Here is a 25123-nt window from a genome sequence, read left to right as displayed (position 1 = left end):
TAATTTTATAACAGGTATATCTGATCATAACCTTACATGAATGAATTACTCGTAAATTAAATAAAAAAAGGTTCTCATACAGAACTGACAAAAATCATATCTCTTATAGAATAACAAAGAAAGACCTTAGTAAGGTTGATGGAGTTTTAACGTAGGTTCAGACAGGACGATCTTGATCTTCACCGGTTTCACAGTCACTGCACTACTCCTGCTTGCTCACCTGTTAACCTGTCAGCTTCTTGGTGATAATTGAATAATCAGTGGTTGCCTCCTAGTTTCCCATAAGCCAATAGCATAGCAACACATCACCTCATACACCTTTGCTCACCTGCACTTTTAGCCTATCACATTGTGGCACACCCCTTTAGGCAGCCTATCACATGGTTGCTGTGTGCATAAATATGCTTTTCTGTGTCTCATTCAGTCTCTCTCATCCTGCTGGCTGACACACACTGCAAATTACTGGTGTTTTGGTGGTTCTCTGCAGAACATTTTGATCAATTCAGTGATCCTCTACTTCAGGCATCAAAAAATCAGGTTGTATGGCGTTTGATCGATACATATATTTTTTCTGTGTTTGTATTTTTTCATTGGATCGACTCACCATGAGCGATTCAGAGGAACTGTTTGATCCCGTGGTTAACATCGACCTTGAGGGCCTGGGATCTCGCCACAGCCTGCGGATTGCGGCCCAGCAATGTTCGTTGGCTGATGAAATTGTGGATCTCCTCCGCATGCACGGAATAGCAGCAGCCCCAGGCCTGGGGCTTAGCCAGCTACAGGAACTAGCCGCTCAGCTGTTCGAGTCTCCTGGCGACGTCGGTCCGTCGGTCCCGAGCCTCCCGGCTCTCCCATCTCTCCAATCTTGCCTTCTCTAAACCAGCAGCATATTCAGCCATCTATCACGGGCAAATGCAAATCAAAAACAAAGCACATTCAGCAAGGAAAACGTAAATCAGCGCCTTCCTCCGCTCAATCTGATAATGAGCCCATCTTGGCAGCCCTGCGGGCTATGACAAGCACACTACAAACCATGATGCTCATCTCCAGTTATTGGAAAATAACCAGGCGTCGTCTTCCTTGCAATCTGCAGCTCCTTTTTTGCTGCCTCAAATGCCTGTTCCTCCTGTGTTTCCGCCGATTATTCCTGTCCCTGTGGTTTCTGTGTCACACACTCTGGCTTCCGTGGCTGCGGTGCCAACCATGCTAGGTAGGCCTTACATTTCTACCAGTGCAAATGTATCTCCAAGCGTACGGGACAAAATCCTACAAGGTAAGGATGTAAATTTGATTACCGTAAATTCCGGACTATAAGCCGCGGCTTTTTTCCCGTTTTTTGGCCTTTTTTGCCCCCCTGCGGCTTATATAACGGTGCGGCTTATCTATGGATTTTTCCAGCAAACGGCCACTCGGGAACCTCCAAAATCTATGGATGTTGGTATGAGGCAGAACGAGAGCAAGACAGACATTATGAGAGCGAGACCCTGATTGGATGATGTTGCAAAAAATGTGCCTCGCGACCTGATTGGAGCACTGTGCCACTACTCTCTCTCAGCCACTACGGTAAAACACCCTCCCTCCTCCCTCGCTCCGGGGGGAAAAAGGCAGCGATTGAGCCTGAAAGACAGTCTGAATGAAATTGAATGTAACATTCCCAATTCTATGTATTACATTCTAAAAAACTAACAGCAACATTTTGGAAGGCTAAGCCACACAACTAGCTCGTTGTAATCTAACATCATGCTTCAAAAGATGGAGAACTGGCTGTGTTACGACGATGGCGGCGATTGAGCCTGAAAGCCATGTCTGAGACAGTAGCGAGACAGGAACAACAACAGCAGCAGCAGCAAAGGATCATGCACAAACCCGAGACGAAAGGGACTGTCCGTCAGGGCGCGGACGACTGTGTCAGCAACTCCCTCCCGACTACCAGGAGAAAATTACAAACTTCGGCGAATTCACACAAAGAAAGATCAAGGAATATTCCATCGGACCGGAGCAGATCATAAATATGGATGAAGTGCCTTTGACGTTCGACCTGCCTCTCACTAGGACTGTTAACAAGAAAGGTGAATCGTCCATCACGTTGAGAACCACAGGTCACGAGAGAACGAATTTCACTTGTGTTCTTGGCTGCACAGCATCTGGAGTAAAGCTCCCGCCGATGGTGATTTTTAAGCATCTCACAATGTGTGATTTTGTCTGGGGATTAGTGACCTGACTTTTGTTTTGTTGAAATGTTAATAAATGGGAGCTTCCCCAAACAGCCATCTCTTTCCCGACAATCCCCTCTGTGCACGAAGCCTTACATATGGTAATTAAACATCAAAACACCCGCGGCTTATAGACCGGTGCGGCTTATATATGTAAAAAACAGTCAACTCTGCAGGTGCGGCTTATACACCGGTGCGCCTTATAGTCCGGAATTTACGGTAGTTTGATTCTACCTTCTCCCGAATGCGAAAGTAGTGTGTTGGCAGGCGAAAATATCACTACGATTTTCAAATCGTCAGACCCAAGACTCACAAGGGATTTATCCATAGGGGAATTTTTGGTGGCATTCAGCATTTACCGCGATATTATTTGTTCAGTACATCCAGAACGCAGGCAGGAGCTGGACACTTATCTGGTTTTGATCGGGGACTTAAATCTACGGTATGGAAAGAACATGTTTTATCAATACCACAAGGCCTTTGCTAGCAAAGCAGCAAGGTACATTAACATTTCTAACATTCGTGTGGATTGGTCTATCCTGGACACCGAACTGCTGGTCATGCTGGTGGGAGGCGCCCAAACAATCTCCTTCACACTTGCGGAAACATGGGCCACTCTGCCGTTCTCTGCCCCACAGTTCCTTTTCGCCCCAAACCCGAGCCATTCTTTTGTGAACCTGAGCCAGCGATTAGACCTTCCGAATCAGTCAATACAAACGTTGATTCCCATGGACGCAAGGTGCTGTTGTTTAATAATCAGCCCTTATGTAATAACTTTAACGAAAATGTATGTACTTACCCCAATTGTGTTTTCCTTCATATTTGCAGTTATTGCAAAGATGCGCACCCCAAGTCAGCGTGTCCCCGCAAGTTCCACCCTCAGCCTCAGCAGAAGCGGGGTCGTGGTTCAAGGAGATACTGAAATCTCACCCCTCCACTCCAATAAACATCCCCGCCCTGGCATATGAACTATCGACTCATCCTGACTCTGTATTTGTAAATCACTTGTTGTCTGGTCTTTCCCAAGGGTTCCGAGTGGGGGTCGTCTCTCCCCTGGCCTCCTCACTTGTGTGCAAAAATCTCCAATCAGCATTAAAAGAGCCGGAGATTGTGTCTCAGCTTCTGCAAAAGGAGCTTGACAAAGGGTATCTAATCGGGCCTTTTATGTCCTCTCCGTTCCCCATTTTTCGTTCTAGTCCTATTGGCATTGCCACTCGTAAATATTCTGGTAAGAAAAGGCTGATTTACGACCTCTCCGCTCCTCACTCAGGGCCCTCTCCCAGCGTCAACAGCCTGATTCCCCGAAAGCCATTTTCCCTGCATTATTCCACCGTGGATAACGCAATTAGGCTAATTAAATTAGCTGGTCAGGGCGCATGGCTGTCCAAAGCTGATATAACTGACGCCTTCAAAATCATGCCCATTCACCCTTCTCAGTGGCATTATTTTGGCATTAAATGGGAAGCCAATCTATATATCTCTGCTGGATCCTCCTAAACAGAGTATGGGTCCCCTCACTGCTGCATCTGCTTGATGATTTCCTATTGATTGATCCCCCTCATGACAATTCCGGCTCCTCCCTAGGGAAATTAAAACACATGTTCAATCATGTGGGTGTTCCTCTGTCTGAAGAGAAAACTGTTGGCCCAGCCACTCGGCTTGAGTTTCTAGGCATCATTCTAGATTCAGTGGAGATGAAGGCTTCTCTCCCAGAGGAGAAACTCGAGCGGATTCGAGACATTTCAAAGTATTTTGCATCTTCCCCATCTGTAACTAAGCAACAAATGCTTTCGCTCCTCGGCCATTTCAATTTTGCCATCCGCGTTATTCCCCAGGGCCGCTCGTTCATTTCTAGACTGCTAACTTTGACTTCTTAAGTAAATGAGTTGCATGATGTCATCATGCTGGATGAAGGCTGTCGTTCAGACGTTCATTTCTGGTCGCACCTACTGGCGCACTGGAACGGTGTCACGTTCTTCTATGACGATTTAATTCAATCCTCAGATTCTATTAAATTTTTCACGGATGCAGCGCCCTCTGCGGGTTTCGGAGGTTACTTCCAGAATGACTGGTTTTCATGTAGCTGGCCGGTAGATTTCCCTCACATCGCTCCTTCCTCTGCTCTGTTTGAGATTTATCCTGTAGCAGTAGCCTGCCATGTATGGGGGAAATTCTGGCGTTGTAAACGCATAGCGCTTCAGTGCGACAACGAAGCAGTCGTTGCCATCATTAATAAAGGCCGGTCTTCATGTCCTCCAATCATGCCCTTCATGCGCCATATTACATGGCTTTCCATAAAAAATAACTTTATTCTTACAGCTCGTCATGTACTGTACCTGGTCATGTTAACACTATTGCTGACTCACTATCTCGATTTAATTTCCAGGTTTTCAGGACGCTGTGCCCAGATGCCAGCCCATGGCCAGTCGCAGTACCCCCTCTAGCGGCTCTAGTGCTGATGCCTCATTCCCTGGGAGCTTATTTAGAATCAGCCAGGTTCTTTATGAGAAAAAGGTTAGCGACCTCCACTCTGAAAACATATGATTTTGCGTGGAAGACTTTTGCTTTGTTTTGCTGTTCTCTAAATCTGCAGTTAAAGCCAGTTTCAATCATTGCAGTCTGTGCTTTTATTTCTCATTGTGCCGAGGTACGCCACTTCAAACCCCAGTATATCAAGGGTTTGGTCGCAGGCATTCAGTTCTATGCAAGATGCTTCGATTCATCATTTCCCAGTTTGTTTGCCAATCCTTCCATTAAACTAATTCTTAAAGGTATTTCAAAGGTTTTCCCCTCAAAAATCGACAATAGGCCACCAATTACTCTCTCCATTCTGCACAAACTGTTGTCATTTTTTAGAAAAGGTTATATTTCTCCTCATGTCGATTCTATGTTGGACTGCTCCTTTCTCTTAGCTTTTTATGGTTTTTTAAGGATTGGTGAATTCACTACTAATTCAAATAGGTTCGACCCTAGCAAAGATGTGACTGTTTCAGATATAATTTTTTACCCAGGTCATTTTAGGCTCACTCTCAAACATTCAAAAACAGGTGGTTCATGTGTCATTATTATTGCTAGCACAGATTCCCAATTTTGCCCTTTCAAATCAATGTCTAGATTTCTGAAATTGAGGCTTTTTTCCGACCCTCTTGCCCCTCTGTTTTTGACCCCAGAAAATAATCCCATGTCCAGTTTCTGGTTTAGGCTTCACCTAAAACGGGTGCTCAGTGGATGCAACATAGACCCAGAACGTTACTCAGGGCATTCATTTAGGATAGGAGCGGCAACTTCTGCAGCCTTGCAAGGTATGTCAACGGCTTCCCTGCAGCAGATGGGCCGCTGGTCTTCTTCGGCGTATACCACCTACGTTCGTCCTGATGCCATGGCCATCATCGATGCTCAACGATCCCTTAAACCTTAAATAACTGGTAAGCATTGCATATTACTGGTGATTGGTGGTTTTCATTTCAGCAAATCAGTACTGTCATTCGTGTATTTATCTTTTTGGGGGGATTTCATCTGGCTGTGTAAAAAGGGCTGCTCCCCTTTCCCGGCACTCCTCGTTCCGGGTCATGGTATTTAAATTAGAAATCTGCTGGGAGTTCCTGCTCGTCATGCTAATCACATGCATTAATTTTGTCATTCATATCATTACAGCCTATGCTCATGCCGGTCTCCGCAACCTAAGTCAAGGCTGACTCCAGTTCAGGCTATCTGAGTCACAGCAACTCATTCATGCATTGTCATCCATATCATTATGGGCTAAGCTAATGCAGGTCTCAGCAACGTAAGTCAAGGCTGACTCCAGTTCAGGCTATCTGAGTCACAGCAACTCATTCATGCATTGTCATTCATATCATTATGGGCTAAGCTAATGCAGGTCTCAGCAACCTAAGTCAAGGCTGACTCCAGTTCAGGCTATCTGAGTCACAGCAACTCCATTCATGCATTTGTCATTCATGCGGCCTGAGTCACTGCTGACTCCATTCATGCGGCCTGAGTCACTGCTGACTCCATTCATGCGGCCTGAGTCACTGCTGACTCATTTATGCGGCCTCAGTCATACAGGTATAGCCTATCTCAGTCATACGGGCTTCACAAGCCTCAATCACGTGGGTCTTAGCAGATTCCTAAGACCTGCAGCAATGCTCATCATACTAGTTAGCATCATGGGTTAATGTCGACTACATTTTGCTGCTCTATTCAGGTGATATTATCTTTCATTTATTGTTCCAACTGCCATAATCATATTCAAATTTTCTTGTTTGCTCTGATATGTTCAATCCCTCAGCTGTCATACCATCCCGGTAAGATTATGTCTCCTGATCCTGTCACCTGGTGAGTTCTTCTTTTTAGAAAGCTCTATGCTGGGTTCTGGGGCTTGCGCCTTCTTTTGGGGGGTATATATGGCTGTGCTGCTCGAGCTGATCCAGCTCGATCTCGATATCTCCCTGTGGTGTCAAGCTCCAAAGACTAACTTTCTCATCATAATATTCTGTAAAGATCATTCATCATCATTATAATACATCATTGTTTATCCATCAAGTCTCCTGATTGAAGTGGAGTTTTAACATAGGTTCAGACAGGACGATCTTGATCCTCACCGGTTCCACAGTCACTGCACTTCTCCTGCTTGCTCACCTGTTAACCTGTCAGCTTCCTGGTGATAATTGGGGGCACGGTGGCTCAGTGGTAGAGCTGTCGCCTCACAGTCAGAAGGTCCTGAGTTTGATTCTCGCCTGGGACACTGTGGGCGCTGTGGTTGTGTTCCCCCCCATATCCTCAGTGCCTACCGCCCAGGTGGGTTATCTCGTCGTAAGGGCCTTTCTCTCTGTGTGGAGTTTTTATGTTCTCCCCGTGCTCCCCCAGGGGGTTCCTCCGTATATAACCCCCCCACTAAAAACATGCAGAAGATCAGATCGTCATCGTCATCCGACCAGTGACGACAACATCCGAAGTTGGTCCCCGGGCGCTGTACGAGAAAGCGACCACTGCTCCTGGCCTGCCCCCCGGAGGAAAGGACATGCCTGGATGGGTTAAATGCAGAGGACACTTTTCACCGGCCACCGTCAGCATGAGTGTGTTGTGGCCGCATGCATGTGTTGTGGTGTTCGTGTGACAATAAAAGACGGGGCTTGTCCCGTTACGAGAGTTTTTTTTATTTTTATTGAATAATCAGTGGTTGCCTCCTAGTTTCCCATAAGCCAATAGCATAGCAACACATCACCTCATACACCTTTGCTCACCTGCACTTTTAGCCTATCACATTGTGGCACACCCCTTTAGGCAGCCTATCATATGGTTTCTGTGTGCATACATATGCTTTTCTGTGTCTCATTCAGTCTCTCTCATCCTGCTGGCTGACACACACCCACCACCTCCCCGTCTCCGCCAAGTACCTGATCCATACGTCATCAAGAGGTTTCACCAGCACCAGTATCCTGACTCCACAGGGGGGTATATATGGCTGTGCTGCTCGAGCTGATCCAGCTCGATCTCGATATCTCCCTGTGGTGTCAAGCTCCAAAGACTAACTAACTTTCTCATCATAATATTCTGTAAAGATCATTCATCATCATTATAATAAATCATTGTTTATCCATCAAGTCTCCTGATTGAAACTGAACTAAAACAGATCAACTGGAATAGTCTGCCCTCGGCGGAAGATTTGGAAACCTCCTGCCAGGTTTTCTTGAACCAAATAAATTTAATTAAAAATAAATTCATGAAGAAAATCCTCAATAAATGTAAAAAAAATAAATCTCCCCTGGTTATCAGAGCCTGCATGGTCTCTAATGGAAAAAAGAGACCACGCTCTAAAAACAGCGTTAAAGTCAGGCCTCACTACTGATTTGCTAGTGTTTAAAGGCCTGAGAAATAAAGTGGTAAATGCTCTTAGACGGGCAAAAGCTACTTTTTTCGTAAATATCATAACTCAAGCCAAGGGTAATAGTCAGTTAGTATGGAAACACATGAATAATATCTCAAGAAAGAAAGACAAGGCCCCCAAACACCTTGAAATTAGAATAAATAATATCTTAACTCAGGATGAGAAAGTCATCGGAACATCTTATCGGAACATCTTTTAATGAGTTCTTCAGGGACTCAGTCTTGGAGCTGGCCACAACATTTGGCGACAGGGAGGATGTGATCTCTCCACCAGACCATGCCCACCCTGTCTTCTCCCTCACTGAGCCAACTGAACAGGAGGTTTTGAGGACTCTATCGACCTTGAAGGCCTCTAATGCTCTGGACGTGTATGGCCTTGATTCTTGTAGTTTTAAGCGGAATGCAACTACTCTGTGCACTTCTATCTCCAAGCTGCTTAATCGGTCTATTAAAGATGCTGTTTTTCCTGATGGTCTGAAAACGGCAGTCATCTCTCCTATCTCTAAGAGTGGCGACCGTTCAGAACTAAGCAATTATAGACCGATTAGCATCTTGCCCATCCTCTCAAAAGTGATGGAAAAAGTTGTTGCATGCCAATTAACAGCCCACTTGAACTCCAGTCATCATCCACTTCATCCTATGCAATTCGGTTTCAGGCCTCAACACTCCACGGAAACGGCAAACTGTTACTTTGTAGAGGAAATAAAGAGCATGCTGGACAAAGGAGCAGTAGTAGGTGCAATATTCATAGACCTGAAAAAAGCTTATGATACAGTCAACCATAATGTACTGCTATCAAAACTTTCCAAACATAACATCTCGACCCATACGATGAAGTGGATGACATCTTACTTAAACAACAGAAAGCACTGTACAAGAATCAATGGTCACTTCCTCACTTTTAGATTGCTCTACGGGGGTTCCCCAGGGTTCGGTCCTGGGTCCTGTCTTCTTTGGTGTGTACATAAATGACCTCCCCCACATCTGCACAGATGTGAGAGTCCAAATGTACGCGGACGACACGGTCATGTACACGCTGACTCCAAGCAGGAAGCTGCATCTGTGCTCACAGTCACGATGGAAAAGTTAGCTATGTGGCTGAATGACTCCTGCCTGACCTTGAATGTCGGTAAAACAGTGAACATGTATTTCTCTATAAGGCGTAATAACACCCCCCCCTCCTGACATCTTTGTTAAGGGTCAGAGGGTGGAGGTTGTCCAGGAGTTTAAATACCTGGGTATTATCTTAGATAGCAACCTCTCCTTCATAAAGCACATAAAGAAAACTGCAGGGACTGTCAAACCTAATCTTCTGCAATTTAGATTAATTCGAGGTCAGCTGAGCACTGATGCGGCAAAACTGTATCTTCATTCTTTCATTTGATCACCTCTGTCTTATTGTGCCACTACGTGGTCCCAGGCCAATAAAACAACGACGCAGCCACTCTTTACTCTATTCAAGCAAGCGTTGAAGGTCCTGGATAAAAAACCTAACAGCTATCATTACTGTAACATTATCAAGAAATATAACTTTCTAACATTCGAGAATTTCCTGCTGATGGCAAATGTCAGTTTGTTGTATAGGATCTTCCACGGCCTTCCGTGGCCTTCCACGCCCCCCCCATTCAACAAATTTGTGACAAACCTTAACACCAGTGTGAGAACTACAAGAGCCTCCACTAGAGGAGACTGTTGTGTGCCATTTAGAGCCACGAAATTCAGTCAATCTGCATTCACAGTCAAAGCGGGCGGGCTGTGGAACACCCTGCCAGCAGTCATTAACGGCTGCAGTACTTTCAAAGGTTTTAAGTCCTCTGTCAAGAAGTGGCTGAGAGAGGGTCAGTCCTGTGGCCACCTATATGCATTAGTGTGGTCTCATGTTGTTGTGTTCTGACATTGTGTATTTATTTCTGATCATCTCCTCATTTACCACTATGTGATCTTAAGGGATTGCTATCTACCTATGTGTTATATTTTACTGTGTTATATATTACTAATAGTATATTGATTGTTTAGACACTAGGATTTTCTTTTATTTCTGTATTTGATATGTACTATGTGCGCACAGGACTCTGTGCGCCCAGGGACTACAGATGCAAATTAGCTCTTAGCTATCTCTGGTGCAATATGTTTATTGTGTACTGTCCCTGTTCAAATAAACAATAAAGATAAAGATAAAGACAAGGTGTTTTTCCCTGTAGTGGACCAAATATGTACTTACACTACAGTACCCTGTAAGCACTTGGTCCACTACAGGGAAGAACACCTTGGACCCCGTAAGTACCCTGAAAGTATAATATATATATATATAGTGTACAAAAGTGACTCTCTGACTCAAATTCCCATAACCCATCACTCCCTCACCTCCAGCCATTTTCCCTCTCCTAAGCACACACCTGCCCCTAATTCTGGACTGATCACCACACCTGCACTTAAGAGGCTCTAATGAGCCTCCACACTCAGTGTGTGCCCTGGACTGCAGTAAAGGAGGCTGCATTTCTCATTCCCTTGGTGTTTGTTCGATCATGTCCAGAATCAGATGCATTATCTGAAGTAAGTCTGTTTTGTTAGTTATTTCCTTTGTGTAATGATTTCATGCTTATTTGGCTTAGATTGATTTAATTACCTACTTAAAGCTGTTGTTTTCTTGCTTAATAGAATCTTTTGTTAATACCTTTTGTGTTTAGGAAAAATCATCTGTGTACATCTGCATCTACCATCTGTTGAGTACATCTGCCTACATGAGTCACCATCATCAAGGGATTTGAACCTTTAATAAACACCCTTGAAGCTGTTCCTCTGGTCCTCTTCATTCTGACCGATGTCCCACTTGTTGAGGCTAAAAGTTAACCACACTTAGCAGTTTCTACATATAGATAGATAGATATATACATCTCCTACCTACGGTGTACAACACCTTGTACCCCTTAACACCTTGTACCCCTTAAGTCCCCTGTAAGTACATATTTGGCCCACAACAGGGACCAACACATTGTACCCCTTAAGTACCATGTAAAATACATATTTGGTCCACAACAGGGAAAAACACTGTGTACCCCATAAGTACAGGATACAACACATTGTACCCCTTAAGTACCCTATAAGTACATATTCGGTCCACTACTGGGAAAAACATCTTGTACCCCGTAAGTACGGGGTACAACACAGATCTTGTTACCCGGTACTAGGGTTATTTGCGGGCTGGATTCTATAGGGTTACCAAAAGTTCAACTCAATTTGAAAAAGCAACTGGTATCATATTTCTTACCCTCAACAATGAACATAAGGCATATACTCAGTGCACGTCTTCATCTCTAGCCCGTTTCTCTCCTTTTTCACGTTCATCTTAGCAGGCATTTATCGAACAAGCGGTTGGTGTAATGACATGCTGGAACATTGGGTGGTCGGGTAGGATGGACAGATGTAGCCTATGAACATTTTTCAATTCTTTGGCTGAAATACACAATTATTTCGCTATAGACAGCTGTGTTTAGCACATACAGTAGTATGCCTATTCAAGTAGTCAACAAATCATGCTACACAATGCTACTTTAAATAGGCTATTGGATACATACCCCTTCATTTTGAGCTCGGACTCCCTTGGAGACCCCAATTTGCCCCACAAAAATGGCTCAATGTGAGTGTGAAAACAGATGGAATTGACCAACTTGAGTTTAGGCCCAAGGACAAGATACGTTTTATCCTCGCAAGTGGTCCAGCGCTGCGCATCTAACTGTGTTGATCCCGTTTACGTGACTTTTTCTTGTCCTACCTGGCGTCACTAAGTGCGCAACGCATACCAACACTTACTAATTAGGAGTTGAGTTGCCTCACCTTTGATTGGCTGAAGTGTGCATGAACTGCGTGATCAATGATGTTCTCCAATGAAGCACCCCTTTATATGCCTCCGCCGGCGATAGCCAGGCCGGAGGCATTATGGATCCGCATTGTCCGTACGTCCGCCTTGACGGAATTTCATCAAATCTGCCTGAAACATCGACTTAGACTCAAGGATGATCTGAGTAGATTTTGGTGGTCAAAGGTCAAGGTCACTGTGACCTCTCCAATGCTATTTTCCAGCTTGTTAACGCGATATCTCAGGAATGCCTTAACGGAATTTCATCAAATTTGCCTCAAATATCGACTTGGACTCAAGGATGAACTGATTTGATGTTGGTGGTCAAAGGTCAAAGGCCAACGTCACTGTGACCTCTCAAACGCCATTTTCAAGCTTGTTAACGCAATATCTCAGGAATGCCTTGACGGAATTTCATCAAATTTGCCTCAAACATTGACTTCGACTCAAGCATGAACTGATTAGATTTTGGTGGTCAAAGGTCAAGGTCACTGTGACCTCTCGAACGCCATTTTCAAGCTTGTTAACGCGATATCTCAGGAATGCCTTCACAGAGTTTCATCAAATTTGCCTCAAACATCGACTTGGACTCAAGGATGAACTGATTTGATTTTCATGGTCAAAGGTCAAGGTCACTGTGACCTCACGAATGCCATTCCCAAGTTCATTAAAGTGATATCTCAAGAACGGCTTGATGGAATTTACCTCAATAATTATTTTGTGAATCTGCTTCTCCACTACTTCTGTGCTCATTGCTTGAATCTTAGAGACACAGTCCGCTGCCCCGGACAATAAAATAGGATTTAGGCTTAAACTCAGAGGCTCTGTATTGGACACCGAGCAATACGCCATGGCTTGATCACCGTGGCGTGCCGGTGTGACAGCCTAACTGGTCGCTCCACTATCTTGTCTCCATACGCGTGCGTGTGATTGTTGATTACTTCCTGCAGCAGCTGTTGTGCACTTCTGTCCGCAGATTCACCACAACTCCACAATGAAACGCTGAGGGACTCCGGCAGGTGAAAACGAGCCTTCTTTGCTTTTTTACATCTTTAAAGTGCACTGTCCCTGTCCAACAAATAAAGCAACTCAACTAAACACAGGATAGTCAAACGTGTCTGCCAAACAATCTCTCAGTGGGTGTGACTGTGCTTGGAATGAAACCCGCCTACCCTCTTCCTGGTGTTAAAATATGACATTAAATTAAAATATTGAAATTATCTTTCATGGCAATTGTGACGATTATTACAGCTTTTCAGAGCAGCGATCACTGCTAAAAAATAAATAAAAAATCTAAACGATTCCCTGCGGGTTTCGATCAGCGTATACAAAAGGTTCCAACAAAGTAGCCTATGCACCTAACCCTCTAGTCTACGCCACCAGTCCATTCCTGTTTGCTGAGGTCAACTCACTTTATAATTAATGACTGCGCAACATCTGTGACTGGTTGAACTGAAGCTTGTCACATTAACATGTTGCTCATGAAAACATTGAACTATTCGCTGCGTGCTGATAGTTGAGACTGCACGGTTTACAAGAACTGGCAAGGGCAGTGATCTCTGGCACGAGGCAACTAAAAGTAACTTGAAATATCATATTTTCCACTCTGATCCTCTGTCTTCTTATCAATACTGCTCCGCCTTTAAATGTAGCCTAAGTGAGCCCACACGCCCTTTTGGCAATTGGGAACCAGATAGACGAACAGCAGCATGGCAGAGTGCAGTGCTTTTCCACCGTCTTTAACTGAAGTGAGTGCTCTGGAAATCATGTATTCTGTTGACAAGAGGCTAAACGTAGTTACCAGCAGTTTGTTATCTGAGAAATGTCTGATTTTTATTTAGCCTTTTATTTATTCTTAACTACATGCATGTAACATGTTTAACATGCCACTTGTGTTGTTCTTGTCTGTGTTCTTATCTGTATGTCTATCTGCTGCAACTCAATTTCCCCTTTGGGACACTAATAAACTTGAACTTGATTTTATGTCCCATTTCCATGTTGAGCTGCAGTTTTCTCCTCTCCGTGACCAACAGCCCCCCCCTCCCCTAAGCTTGATCACAACTGTTTACCTCTGCTTTACATCGCTCTCTGGCCAGGGCCCGTATTTATCAAGCTTCCTAGAATCACTCCTAAGAACACTGCTAAAAGTACACTTATGAGCAAAAAAATTCCCAGCCAAAAGCTGCACTTAAAAGTCAGTTATTATGCATCTCACTCCCTCTTTCAGCGAGGTGTAGGACTGAATCTTAAGTGTCAATATCAGAGCTGATTTACGACAGGTGTGTGTGACAGGTGTGTGTGTGTGTGTGTGGTGACAGGTGTGTGTGTGTGTGTGTGTGTGTGTGTGTGTGTGTGTGGGTGGTGACAGGTGTGTGTGCCGTAAAGGGAAATGTTGATGACGCAATTCCAAGTACACAGGAATGGCCAATCGCTGAATGGAATCCCTTATGCACGAATATCCTAAATAGAGATGATTCAACAGTGAAATGCACAATGGGAGTGTAGCATATATTCACCAATAATTTCAGAAGAAATTATCAACAAAATAATACAAGATAGCCTACATTGAAAATGACTCAAGAATAGGCTAAATGTTTCCTAATCCACCCAATTTACCTAATCCCACAACTGACTCGAAACTGGTGTGCTGTCAATTGACTACCCTATATAGCCAGGTTCTATAGGCTGTATGATGAGCAAACATGGAATCGAAAAGAAAGCCGAATTGGAGGGAGGATGACACGCTGTGCTTAGTGGAGTTAGTAGAGCAGAGGAAACAAATAATCAAAGGAAAGTTCAGGCCAACTCTCACCAGTCGAGACAAGAAGAAGGCATGGGAGCATATTGCATTGGAGCTGAATGCATCACAAGTACATTGTGTTCGCTCACCAACAGACTGTGAGAAGAAATGGTACAGTGTCCTATCAAAGAGCCGGGCAGAGATCTCTGCTTTCAAGGCCTGCACCATTGCCACCGGTAGGCTATGTTGTTTCCCTCCTTCTTGCATGCATGATAGCCTACTTTTCCATTAGTCATACCCGATTCACTCAGTGCATATAATCAATTGTGACATCCACTTGCAGGCGGAGGTTCCCCGTGCAAAGACATTAGCACAGTTGCTGAGGTTGTGCAGCGCATCCTTGGGGAGGATAACCCCAGCATCTCTGGGTTGGAGGGAAGCCAGGATCCAGCTGCGATGAAACTCGAGTTGCTTTCAAAAAGGTGAGTTGCCGAATTACACTGCTCACAACAACACATGGATATTGCAGTGTTGGTACGTTTTAGTGAGGGATATGCCTTCATCCTTGCGCAAGAATGGCCTACCTGCTATTAACTGTGTTCCAAAATGATTAGCCTACCCTTATTGAATTGTTCCTGCAATCACATGTCTTTTTTGGGAGTCACTGGAATATTGTAATTGTGGTCAAATCAGAATCGTGACAATACAATTATTCTGGAGACTGAGTGCCTTGGAGTTCCTGGTAGGCTATTTATAGCCTATACTTTCTCTCAAATGGTCAAATACCCCACATCACAATGAGCTTCCCTCCTATTATTACTAGTCTTAAAGGGGAACTTTCATGCTTTTTCCAGTTGTGCTTATTTGGATTAGATGTCGTAAAGTATGTGTAGAGGCATTTTTAAAATCACTGTCAGTGTAGCCATTTCCTATGTATGGGGAATTCCAGTTGCAAAACTTCAAAGAAGAGTCCAGTGATGTCATTGAGCTGCTTTCTCTTTGAAGGTTTGCGCCTGGAATTCCCCATATATAGGAAACAGCTACACTGACAGTGATTTTAAAAATGCCTACACACATAATTTAATAATTTAAGCATGACAATACAAATTTGACATTTCAACCATATTGTTTTATTTGACAGTTTGTATGAATATGCGTCAGGAGAGGTGGTGTTCCCGGGCATCCCCAACGCGCCCCCTCCATGCACTCAATTTCACACTCTGGATGTGCAACCAGGCCCCAGCACCCATGAAGTGAGCCCACATCAAGTGGTGCATGCTGGCGGCCCGGTAGAGGACCCAGAGGAAGAGGACCTGCAGGCACTGCGGAGACAAAAGATAAAGCTCCAAATTAAAGTTTTGAGGCTCCAAGAGGAGTACTACAGTTTGGCACTGAAAAAAAGGAGAGATGCCCAAGAGTGATCAATAAAAAATATTAATGGAAAGGCATTGTCTGTGATTCAGTCATTGTTATGCTTATACCCAAAATGAAGATTTGCAAAGTGTTGTCTGAAGGCTGCCCCATCGCCTGGATGGATGTTTCTAGGGGGGCTCGCATCTCCATCTCCATCTCCATCTCCTCCCTCCTTCTCCTCCTCATCATCATCTGCTGGTGGGAGTGGGATGTTGCGCGCCTTGCAGATGTTGTGCAGTATTGCACATGCCATTATAATACGGCACACTCTTATTGGAGTGTACCGTATTTCTGAGTGCAGAATGTGGAATCTGCGCTTCCACTGGCCAATCCCTCTTTCCACCACACTTCGTGTGGTTTTGTGTGCCCTGTAACGGGGTAAGGATAAATTAATTTATGTATTGAACCATATTCCATAGACTTGATGGACTTGAATACATAGGTGCTTCTTTAGACCTTTGAATGGGCTTACCTGTTGTAGTTCACTTGGGCTTGTGTCTGTGGTCTATGGAAAGGGGTGAGAAGCCAACGGCGTGAGGGATATCCTTTATCCCCCAGCAGATGACATCCCGGTGGCACAAAGTGCCTTTCAAACAGCTGTTTCAAGCCACTTTCATTCAGGATCCTGGCATCATGGCTAGACCCAGGCCACTTGGCTACCACATCCAAAATGGTGTAATCTGCATCAAACACAACTTGCGTGTTGATGCTGTGGTACCTCTTCCTGTTGACATAAGTGTCCTCATTCATGCTTGGAGCAATGATCCTGACATGAGTGCCATCGATCGCACCAACCACTCCTGGGAAGCCAGCTATTTGCATGAATGCAGTTTGCTTCTGTTGGATTAAGCGGGGTGTAGTTGGAAAGTCAATGAAGCGCATGACAAGGTGAGGAGCAGTAAGGGCCATAATTGTTTCCATTACAATCCTACTTATGGATGGTTGTGATGGCCCCAAATCATCAGCGTTACACTGTTGCATTTTTCCAGTGGCTAGGAAGCGTAGCATCATGGTTACCTTCAGTTCTGCTGTTATGGCATTGCTGCGAAGGGTCAGTGGTGTGATGATGTCCCTAATCAAATCGGTCACATAGATGATGCCTGCTCTGTCTAATCGATATCGTTTGATCAACTGCTCGTTGTCAAATAATTCAAGTACATCTGTAGAAAAGGGCCCATAATGGCCCACCGTCAGGCCTGTTCTTGGGGCAGTCGATGCCCACCAGCCGGCGCGCCAACGACGTAATGATGATGACATCATCAACGATGACAATGATGTCATAGCATAGAGTTCACCTGTGAGGTCATCGGCGATGTCAGACATAACACCGATGATGTCATAGCTCCCTCGAACGTTGTGACATCACCAATGACGTGATGTCATACACCAAAACGCGGGCATATAAACAAGGTGTTCTGTGACGCTATGCTTGATTCCTTCGAGATTCCTTCGACTTCCATACTTCTTCAGGTATTCTTACTCCCTAATAATGTCAACCATTAGCACAACCAAATCCGGACCCGAACTGAATCCTGGCCATCTTACAACCAGCCAGGCCCTGGTGACCGACTGCCTTACACCCAGTCACACCAGTGGTATTTCAACCGCGTCCCAGGACCGACATGTCGGTCCCTATCTCCATCCCTGTGATTCTGACCGATCACAGCGCGTGAGCCCTCATACACGATCCAGCACACTTCACGAGGCAAGCCCAGAAGCTTTGCCCCCAGCAAGCCAACAAGCTTCGCTACAATTTGGTCCTCAGAGCCGGATCCACAAGTCCTCTGACCCACAAGCTTCGCTACAACATCCTTCCGCTCTCTGAAGATTTGTGCACGTCTCTGTCTCCTGAATGCCATGATGTCAACATTGCCCTGCTGGCAACTCCTAACCACTTAGGACACCTCCTGAGGACTCCTAAATAGCTGGGGGAGTAGGAGTGTTTCCTAGTCTTAAGAAGGTTGATAAAAAGCTTTTATTCTTAAGTGTGAGAGTAGGACTACATTTCACAAATTCTCAGCACTTACGACTAAAATGGCACTCTGAGACGCTTGATAAATACGGGCCCAGAGCTCAGCTAGGATGTGTGTATTGTGATGTGATTACATGCCAGTCAGTCTGATCTTATTTTGTTTATCATGTCACCCCGTTTCTTTATTTAGCAAAGCCTACTTGGCCATATCATTTACCTTGATAGACATTGTATTATTTTAGAGAGTCACTTTTATGGAGTCACTTAATGTATTTGTATCTGTCTCTCCTGTCTCTGCCTTACATAGGCTACTGTAGGCTACCTAATAAATGAATAAAATGACATGGTTCTCCAACCATTGTATTTTCATGTGCACTTTTAAGACTTAGAATATGGGGTGGCTCAATCAGTAGGCTACAACATGTAACATATGCTAAGTCATTATTGCAGTGGCAGAGTGTCAAAGCCTGTGCTGTATTTGCATGTCATCCTCTCTCTGCCCTGCTTTCCTGTGTCCAATGTTACTATCCAATAAAGCAGAAATGCTATTTGATAGCAGTGATAAATACAATAAAGCCTATAGGGCTATAGGCTACAATATGAGATACATATGTAACATCTAGACAACTATACAGAAATACATACCAATGACACATAGGCTGTAGGCCTTTTGAAAATAGGAGTTTAATGTTCATTTGGCGAATCAATTAACTAGTCACATCTGAGCATGTGCAAGGGTATATATATGTGGAGAAGACTTCAAAATGGTGCCGATTGTTGAGCGGGTGCAGCAATAGGAGGAGACAGACAGAGAGAGAGAGACTAGTGTAGAGAGAATCAGCTGTCCAACTCAGCCTACATTGCAGCAACTGCCCGCTCCTGTAGGTTCTCCCTGTACAACATCCGCAAAATCCGTCCGTTTCTCACAAGGGAAGCGACACAACTCCTGGTCCAGGCACTTGTCATCTCTCGCCTGGACTACTGCAATGTTCTTCTGGCTGGGCTACCGGCTACAGCCATCCCTCCACTTCAGCTCATCCAGAATGCTGCAGCCCGTCTGGTATTCAATCAACCCAAATTCTTTCATGTCACTCCCCTCTTCCGGGACCTTCACTGGCTTCCCATCTCGGCACGCATTCAATTCAGGGCAGTACACCAGGCAGCCCCTCTGTACTTACAATCTATGGTCAGGCTCCAAAGCTCTCACTGTTCCCTCCGCTCCTCCACCAGCGCAAGACGCCTCGCCCCCCCCTCCGCTACGGGGGCTCAAAAGTCGCTCATCCCGTTCCCGACTCTTCTCGTCCCTGGCACCTCAATGGTGGAACAAGCTTCCACCTTCGGTCACGACGGCCGAATCACTGCCGATCTTTCGGAAAAGACTAAAGACTCACCTTTTCAGGCTCCATCTGGGCCCTTCTTGAACTAACTTCTTTCTCTCTCAAAAAAAAAATCGGAACTAACCTAAACTAAACCCGTACCACTATTCCTTACAGAAGTTGTAGTTGTCATAGATGCATAGTTGCATAGTTGATTGTTGCATAGTTGATTGCTCTATTGCTGACAAAAATGTGTTATTGTAAGTCGCTTTGGATAAAAGCGTCTGCCAAATGACGTAATGTAATGTAATGTAATGTAAATGTAATGTAATGAGAGACAGACAGGTAGAGAGCAACAGAGAGAGATACAGATACAGAGAGAGAGAGGTAGGTTACGTAGGTAGTTGGTAGGTAATACTTGGATTTATATTGCACTTCTCAAGGTACTCAGGTAGGTTAGGTAATTTGCGAGTGAGTGAGAGAGAGGGAAAAAAAAACTCTCGTAACGGACAAGCCCGTCTTTTATTGTCACACGAACACCACAATACATGCATGCGGCCACAACACACTCATGCTGACGGTGGCCGGTGAAAAGTGTCCTCTGCATTTAACCCATCCAGGCATGTACTTTCCTCCAAGGGGCAGGCCAGGCGCAGTGGTCGCTTTCTCGTACAGCGCCCGGGGACCAACTTCGGATGTTGTCGTCACTGGTCGGATGACGATGGCGATCTGATCTTCCGCATGTTTTTAGTGGGGGGGTTATATACGGAGGAACCCCCTGGGGGGAGCACGGGGAGAACATGCAAACTCCACACAGAGAGAAAGGCCCTTTCGACGAGATAACCCACCTGGGCAGAAGGCACTGAAGATATGGGGGGAACACAACCACAGCGCCCACAGTGTCCCAGGCGAGAATCGAACTCAGGACCTTCTAACTGTGAGGCGACAGCGCCACCGTACCCGAGAGAGAGAGAGGTGTAGAGAGAGGGGGGAAGCTATGGATCCCCAAATGGTTAGGGAAATCCTTGGCCTGATAAAGGATCATGTATATCATGCCCACTTTGATAAGGATCAAAGGTCTGTCCTCAAAAGAAGGGCAGACAACTTCAAAATCATAGGTAAGAAAATCAATGGTACATCGTCAATTTGTAAAATCCTAAACTGGGTTTATAATTTAATTATATTCAACAATCACTCAAGATGGGGAGCTGCGCTACTTTTGTAGATGCCAGAAGGATGTGCAGCAGCACCATTGGGCCAAGGTGGTAAAGACTCCTGAAGAGGCAAGTCATCTCTTCAGAGAGTTCCATGCTAGTGACATTGGGGGCCATTTTGAGGTTGATAAAACTCATGATGCCATTGTGAAGAGGTACTTCTGGCCTGGAATGAAGGCAGACATCAGCAAATGCGTGAGTACATAAATTAAAGGAAAGAAAAAATATGCACATCCACCGGATTCCTCAAAAAACTGGTGCTGGATCACAAAATACAAAGATTTAAAGAAAAGGTAAGTCCGCACACATTATAATGCTGTCCCATGCTTTAATTAATTCCCTCCATACACAAACAATGTTTCACCTAGCAAGGGCTTCGTCAGGTTTACAGGAAGTTGCTCCACCCAGCCTTTATGTGCACCCCCACCCAATCAGTCAGGCAATCAGTTAAGTGCCCACAAGCAGTGAAGGTGTAGGTCAATCAGGATGCATTTGAATCTTTCTGGCTCCTGTATAGGATAGAGAATATTAAATCAATCCTATATCAAAATACCACATATTTTAAAGATAAAACAAGATACACCCCCAAAACAATATATATATATATACTCCAGCTTTCCTGACCAGCACCTCCAGCCTGTTTGGATGTGCACAGAATCTTCCTTTGTTATATATATATATATATATGTATATATATATATATATATATATATATATATATATATATATATAAATAAAAGTTAAAAATATCAATCCTTTTCAGGAACATGAAACATCAGAACGGTAATAGTAAAGAAATATACAGATATATATGTAGCCAAAAGTCAAATTTTTCTACTAACAATATTAAAAGATCATAAAGGTAACGCTGTTTTCTGACAGTTTGCTTCTTCTTTGCCTTGACCGTAGGCGTAGTTGCTGCCCTCTCGTTGTGGACTCCAGTACTAAACATAGAGGCATGTGCATGCCCAGTGTATGTGTAGCGTCATGTAGCGTGCGTCTCGTATGAGCTAATATGTACGGAGACTGCTCGCAGCCTGCTCTAGTGTAGACTGGGAAGGTTTTAACTACGGGGTCTTTGAAAATGAAGTAATGGAGACTTGACCTTAATTGCACCGTTCAGCAGTATGCAGCTCTAATATAAATCAATGATCATAAAGAAAACCACATTTCAGTCTTGTATAAAGTGGGAAACCAATATAATTCATTTAACATTTCAGAGTTCTGAACAAAATGGTTGGAGGGTTTCCAAATACCTGGGACAGATACCTGAAGTCTACGGTATTTGGACTACGCACCAAAATGCATGACACCACCAGGTACAGCCCATACTACCTCATGTATGGAAGGGAGGCAAGACACCCTTCACAGATTCCAGAAGAATGTCAGGTAAGACATGCAAAATTGTTGTTGAGATATATTGCTGTATCTACTCTATGCATTCTGATAAATCAGCTCACTTATCTAAACCTTTGTTATAGATAACTGATGAGATACCTGGTGAGGACTGAGGACATTTCAGGGTGACCTCTTAAGACCAGTCCAGGAACAGCAGATGTAAAATAGCCTTCTGGCTAACTCTGGCACATTTACATTTTATGTTTATTAATGTGCATTGGCCCTGTTAAATAAACCTGAAATAAATACATACATTTCAGATGGCCTAAAAACCCTGGGTGATGTGTATGAAAAGGTAAGAGCTAATGTAGCTAAGAAACAGGACATGCTTCGCAAACGGAAAATGGAGCAAGGGGAGGATGACAACTTCATTGTAGGAGACAAGGTGCTCAGGAAAAATATCCGTCAGGAACAGAGGAAGGGGGGGAAGATGGACTCAGATTTTTTGGGGCCATTCACAATTGTCAACTTGGAGGGGAAAAGTGCAGACCTTCAGCCAGAAAAGGGGAAAACAATAATTAAAAAAAAAAACATAGACCACCTTGTCAGATACACAACCCCAGAAGAACGGATCCCAAGAAACTGGAAAAAAACTGGCCACACAACACCAAACCATCCCCTCCACTCCTCCTGCCTGCCCATCTGCTCCCTCACCATCAACAACCATAACCCTCAGTCCTCCTCATGGCTTTCCCTCACCATCAATAGCCCTCAGTCCTCCTCCTGGCTCCCCATCTCCATCACCAATACCATCACCCATAAACCTCAGTATTCCTCATCGGTTGTCATCCCGATCACCACCATGCATCATAACCCTCAGTCCTCCTCCTGGCTCCCCAACACCATCACCCATAAACCTCAGTCTTCCTCGTCAGTTGTCATTTCCATCACCATCATCCCAAACCCTCAGTCCTATTCCTGCCCACCCATCTCCAAGCCCTGCTGTTAAAACGCCAGCCTCAGTCAACCCAGAGGATTGTAAGTAGCATGCTATTTAGGCTACATATTTAGTGAATTTTGTTCACAGCTAACATCATCTGTATCTCTTCTCCCTCCCCCCCTCCTCCCCCAGTAATAACAGAAATCTGGGCAGACCAGCGACAAGGCGTACTGTGGAGCAAGGTGGGGCCATTTAAACTTCTAGCAATGGATTTCAAGAATCTAGAACCTGGGAGGTGGTTAGAGAGTGAGGTAAATCTCGTCAATCTGTTGTAGTAGGTTACTGACACTGTATTTTTAATGCAAAAATATGTCTCAATGTGAAAGGGAATTCCTAATAAATTGTCATTTTAGGTTGTGAATGCAATCATTGCAATGACAATTAAGAGCTTGCCCACTGCCAAACAGGTCTTTCTGATCGACTCCTTTCAGATGTTGGAAATATGGAAAGGATCGTACAAGGCCTTGAAACAGCTAATGGATGGTTACGATGTAACCCAGGTTTCCTGATGAGATTATCTGATCCAGCGCAGCTGTCGTGGATTACTCTTTAAGACACTAACTAGCACCACCTGGGTGCACTTGCTCCTGCACGCTGATTGGCCGGACTCGGCTATATAATCTACTCTTAGGTGCGGCGCCCTTGCTTAATCTGATTGGAAGCCTGCTTTTTGCAGGGAGAGACGTCTCCCTCAGGAACCATCCATTTCCTATCAGTCGATTTCTCTCCCTCATGAATTCCATTCATGATGAGATTCCTCTGTAAGACACACCGTGAGGAAACCATGCAGACATATCTGCTCCTCCGGGAGCCTGAATGAGATGCACCACCACCAGAGCTACCTCTGTGCACAAACAATGACAACATATTCCATATGCACAAACCCCTAGCCCAGGCACAAGGTGCCACCAGGGCTTAGCGGACCTCGCCAATGCTATAAGGTCGTCTGTAATTGGGTGGAGAGCCAGGTAACAAGGCTTGCTTCACAGAAGACCTCCCTTGGCAGCCTGCTATGTTCTTGTAAGAGTCATGACCCCAGAGGCATTAGTGACTTAGTAATTCATCACTAAGGAAACTTTGAGGAGGATGAAAGGCTGCAGCTTCATAAACTGACTGACACGGGACTCAGATCAGGCCTTAGGCTGGAATGTAGGGCACAGGCACAGCACCACCCCATCAGCATCACCCAGCAGTAAGCGGCAACAGTCCTATGCACCGAAGGGCATGGAGCGCACGACTCCTCTTTTTCCTTCTTTGGTCAATACAATGGCCTTGCCCTTGTCGATACAATGGCATTGGTCCCACCTAGAGCTAGCGCAGCCCATATACCTGCAGATCCCTCTGCGGCAAATCCAAGCTTGGCAATGCCACCCTGAGCGTGCCTCAAAGAAACGTGGGCACCAGTGCGCTGTGGATGCCATCGACCCCAAGAGGCAGAGGCACCATCCTCCAAATTAAACTGGGACAAGCAGAGCATGAGGGTGGCTTGTCTTCCCCTTTTTTCCCTCTTTGTCTCTTGAGTCAGGGATAAATTCATGCTCATGAGCTTGTCGGATTCTATGAGAGAGCCCAGTCTTGGCGACGGGTTGCTCAAGACAGCGTGGTCTGTAACCAATGGAGGGAGTTTGTTGCCCTGCGGGCATATGTCCAATGCAGCACTGTCAGGGCTCTGACGGGCACCACGACCCACACAGCGCTGCCTCACCATCCTGGGGAGGGTGAAAGGACGCAGCTCAATAACCAAATGGTGTGGCCCCTGGACCAGACTTTAGGGTGGAGCACAGGCAATACGCACCAACAATCCTCCTCTGCCGAGGCATTGAGCACATGGTCATAAGAGCTAGGGGCACAATGTGCAGCTGTGGAACCCAGGTCACCCTGGCCATGAATGAACCAGGACAAGCAAACCTGAAGGCGTCTTGTCCTCCAGGAATTAAGGAAGTTCCCATTCTGACATCCCCGTATGTATGGATTGTATCCACAAACCAATGAGAGAGCCCTGCCTTGGAGACTGGTTTCCCAAGGCAGCTCGGTCTGTAATGGACTGAGTCCGTTGCCCTGCGGGTACGTGTCCAGTGGAACTGCACTGTCAGGGCCCAACAGCCACAAGTGACTGCCCACTCCAGCCCTGCTTCACCATCCTAGAGAGGGTGGAAGGGCCAGTCTGACAGACAG

The sequence above is a fragment of the Poromitra crassiceps genome (assembly GCF_964638095.1).
Source record: "Poromitra crassiceps genome assembly, chromosome: 4".
Lineage (NCBI taxonomy): Eukaryota > Metazoa > Chordata > Actinopteri > Beryciformes > Melamphaidae > Poromitra > Poromitra crassiceps.
Note: the sequence above shows the minus strand (reverse complement) of the source record.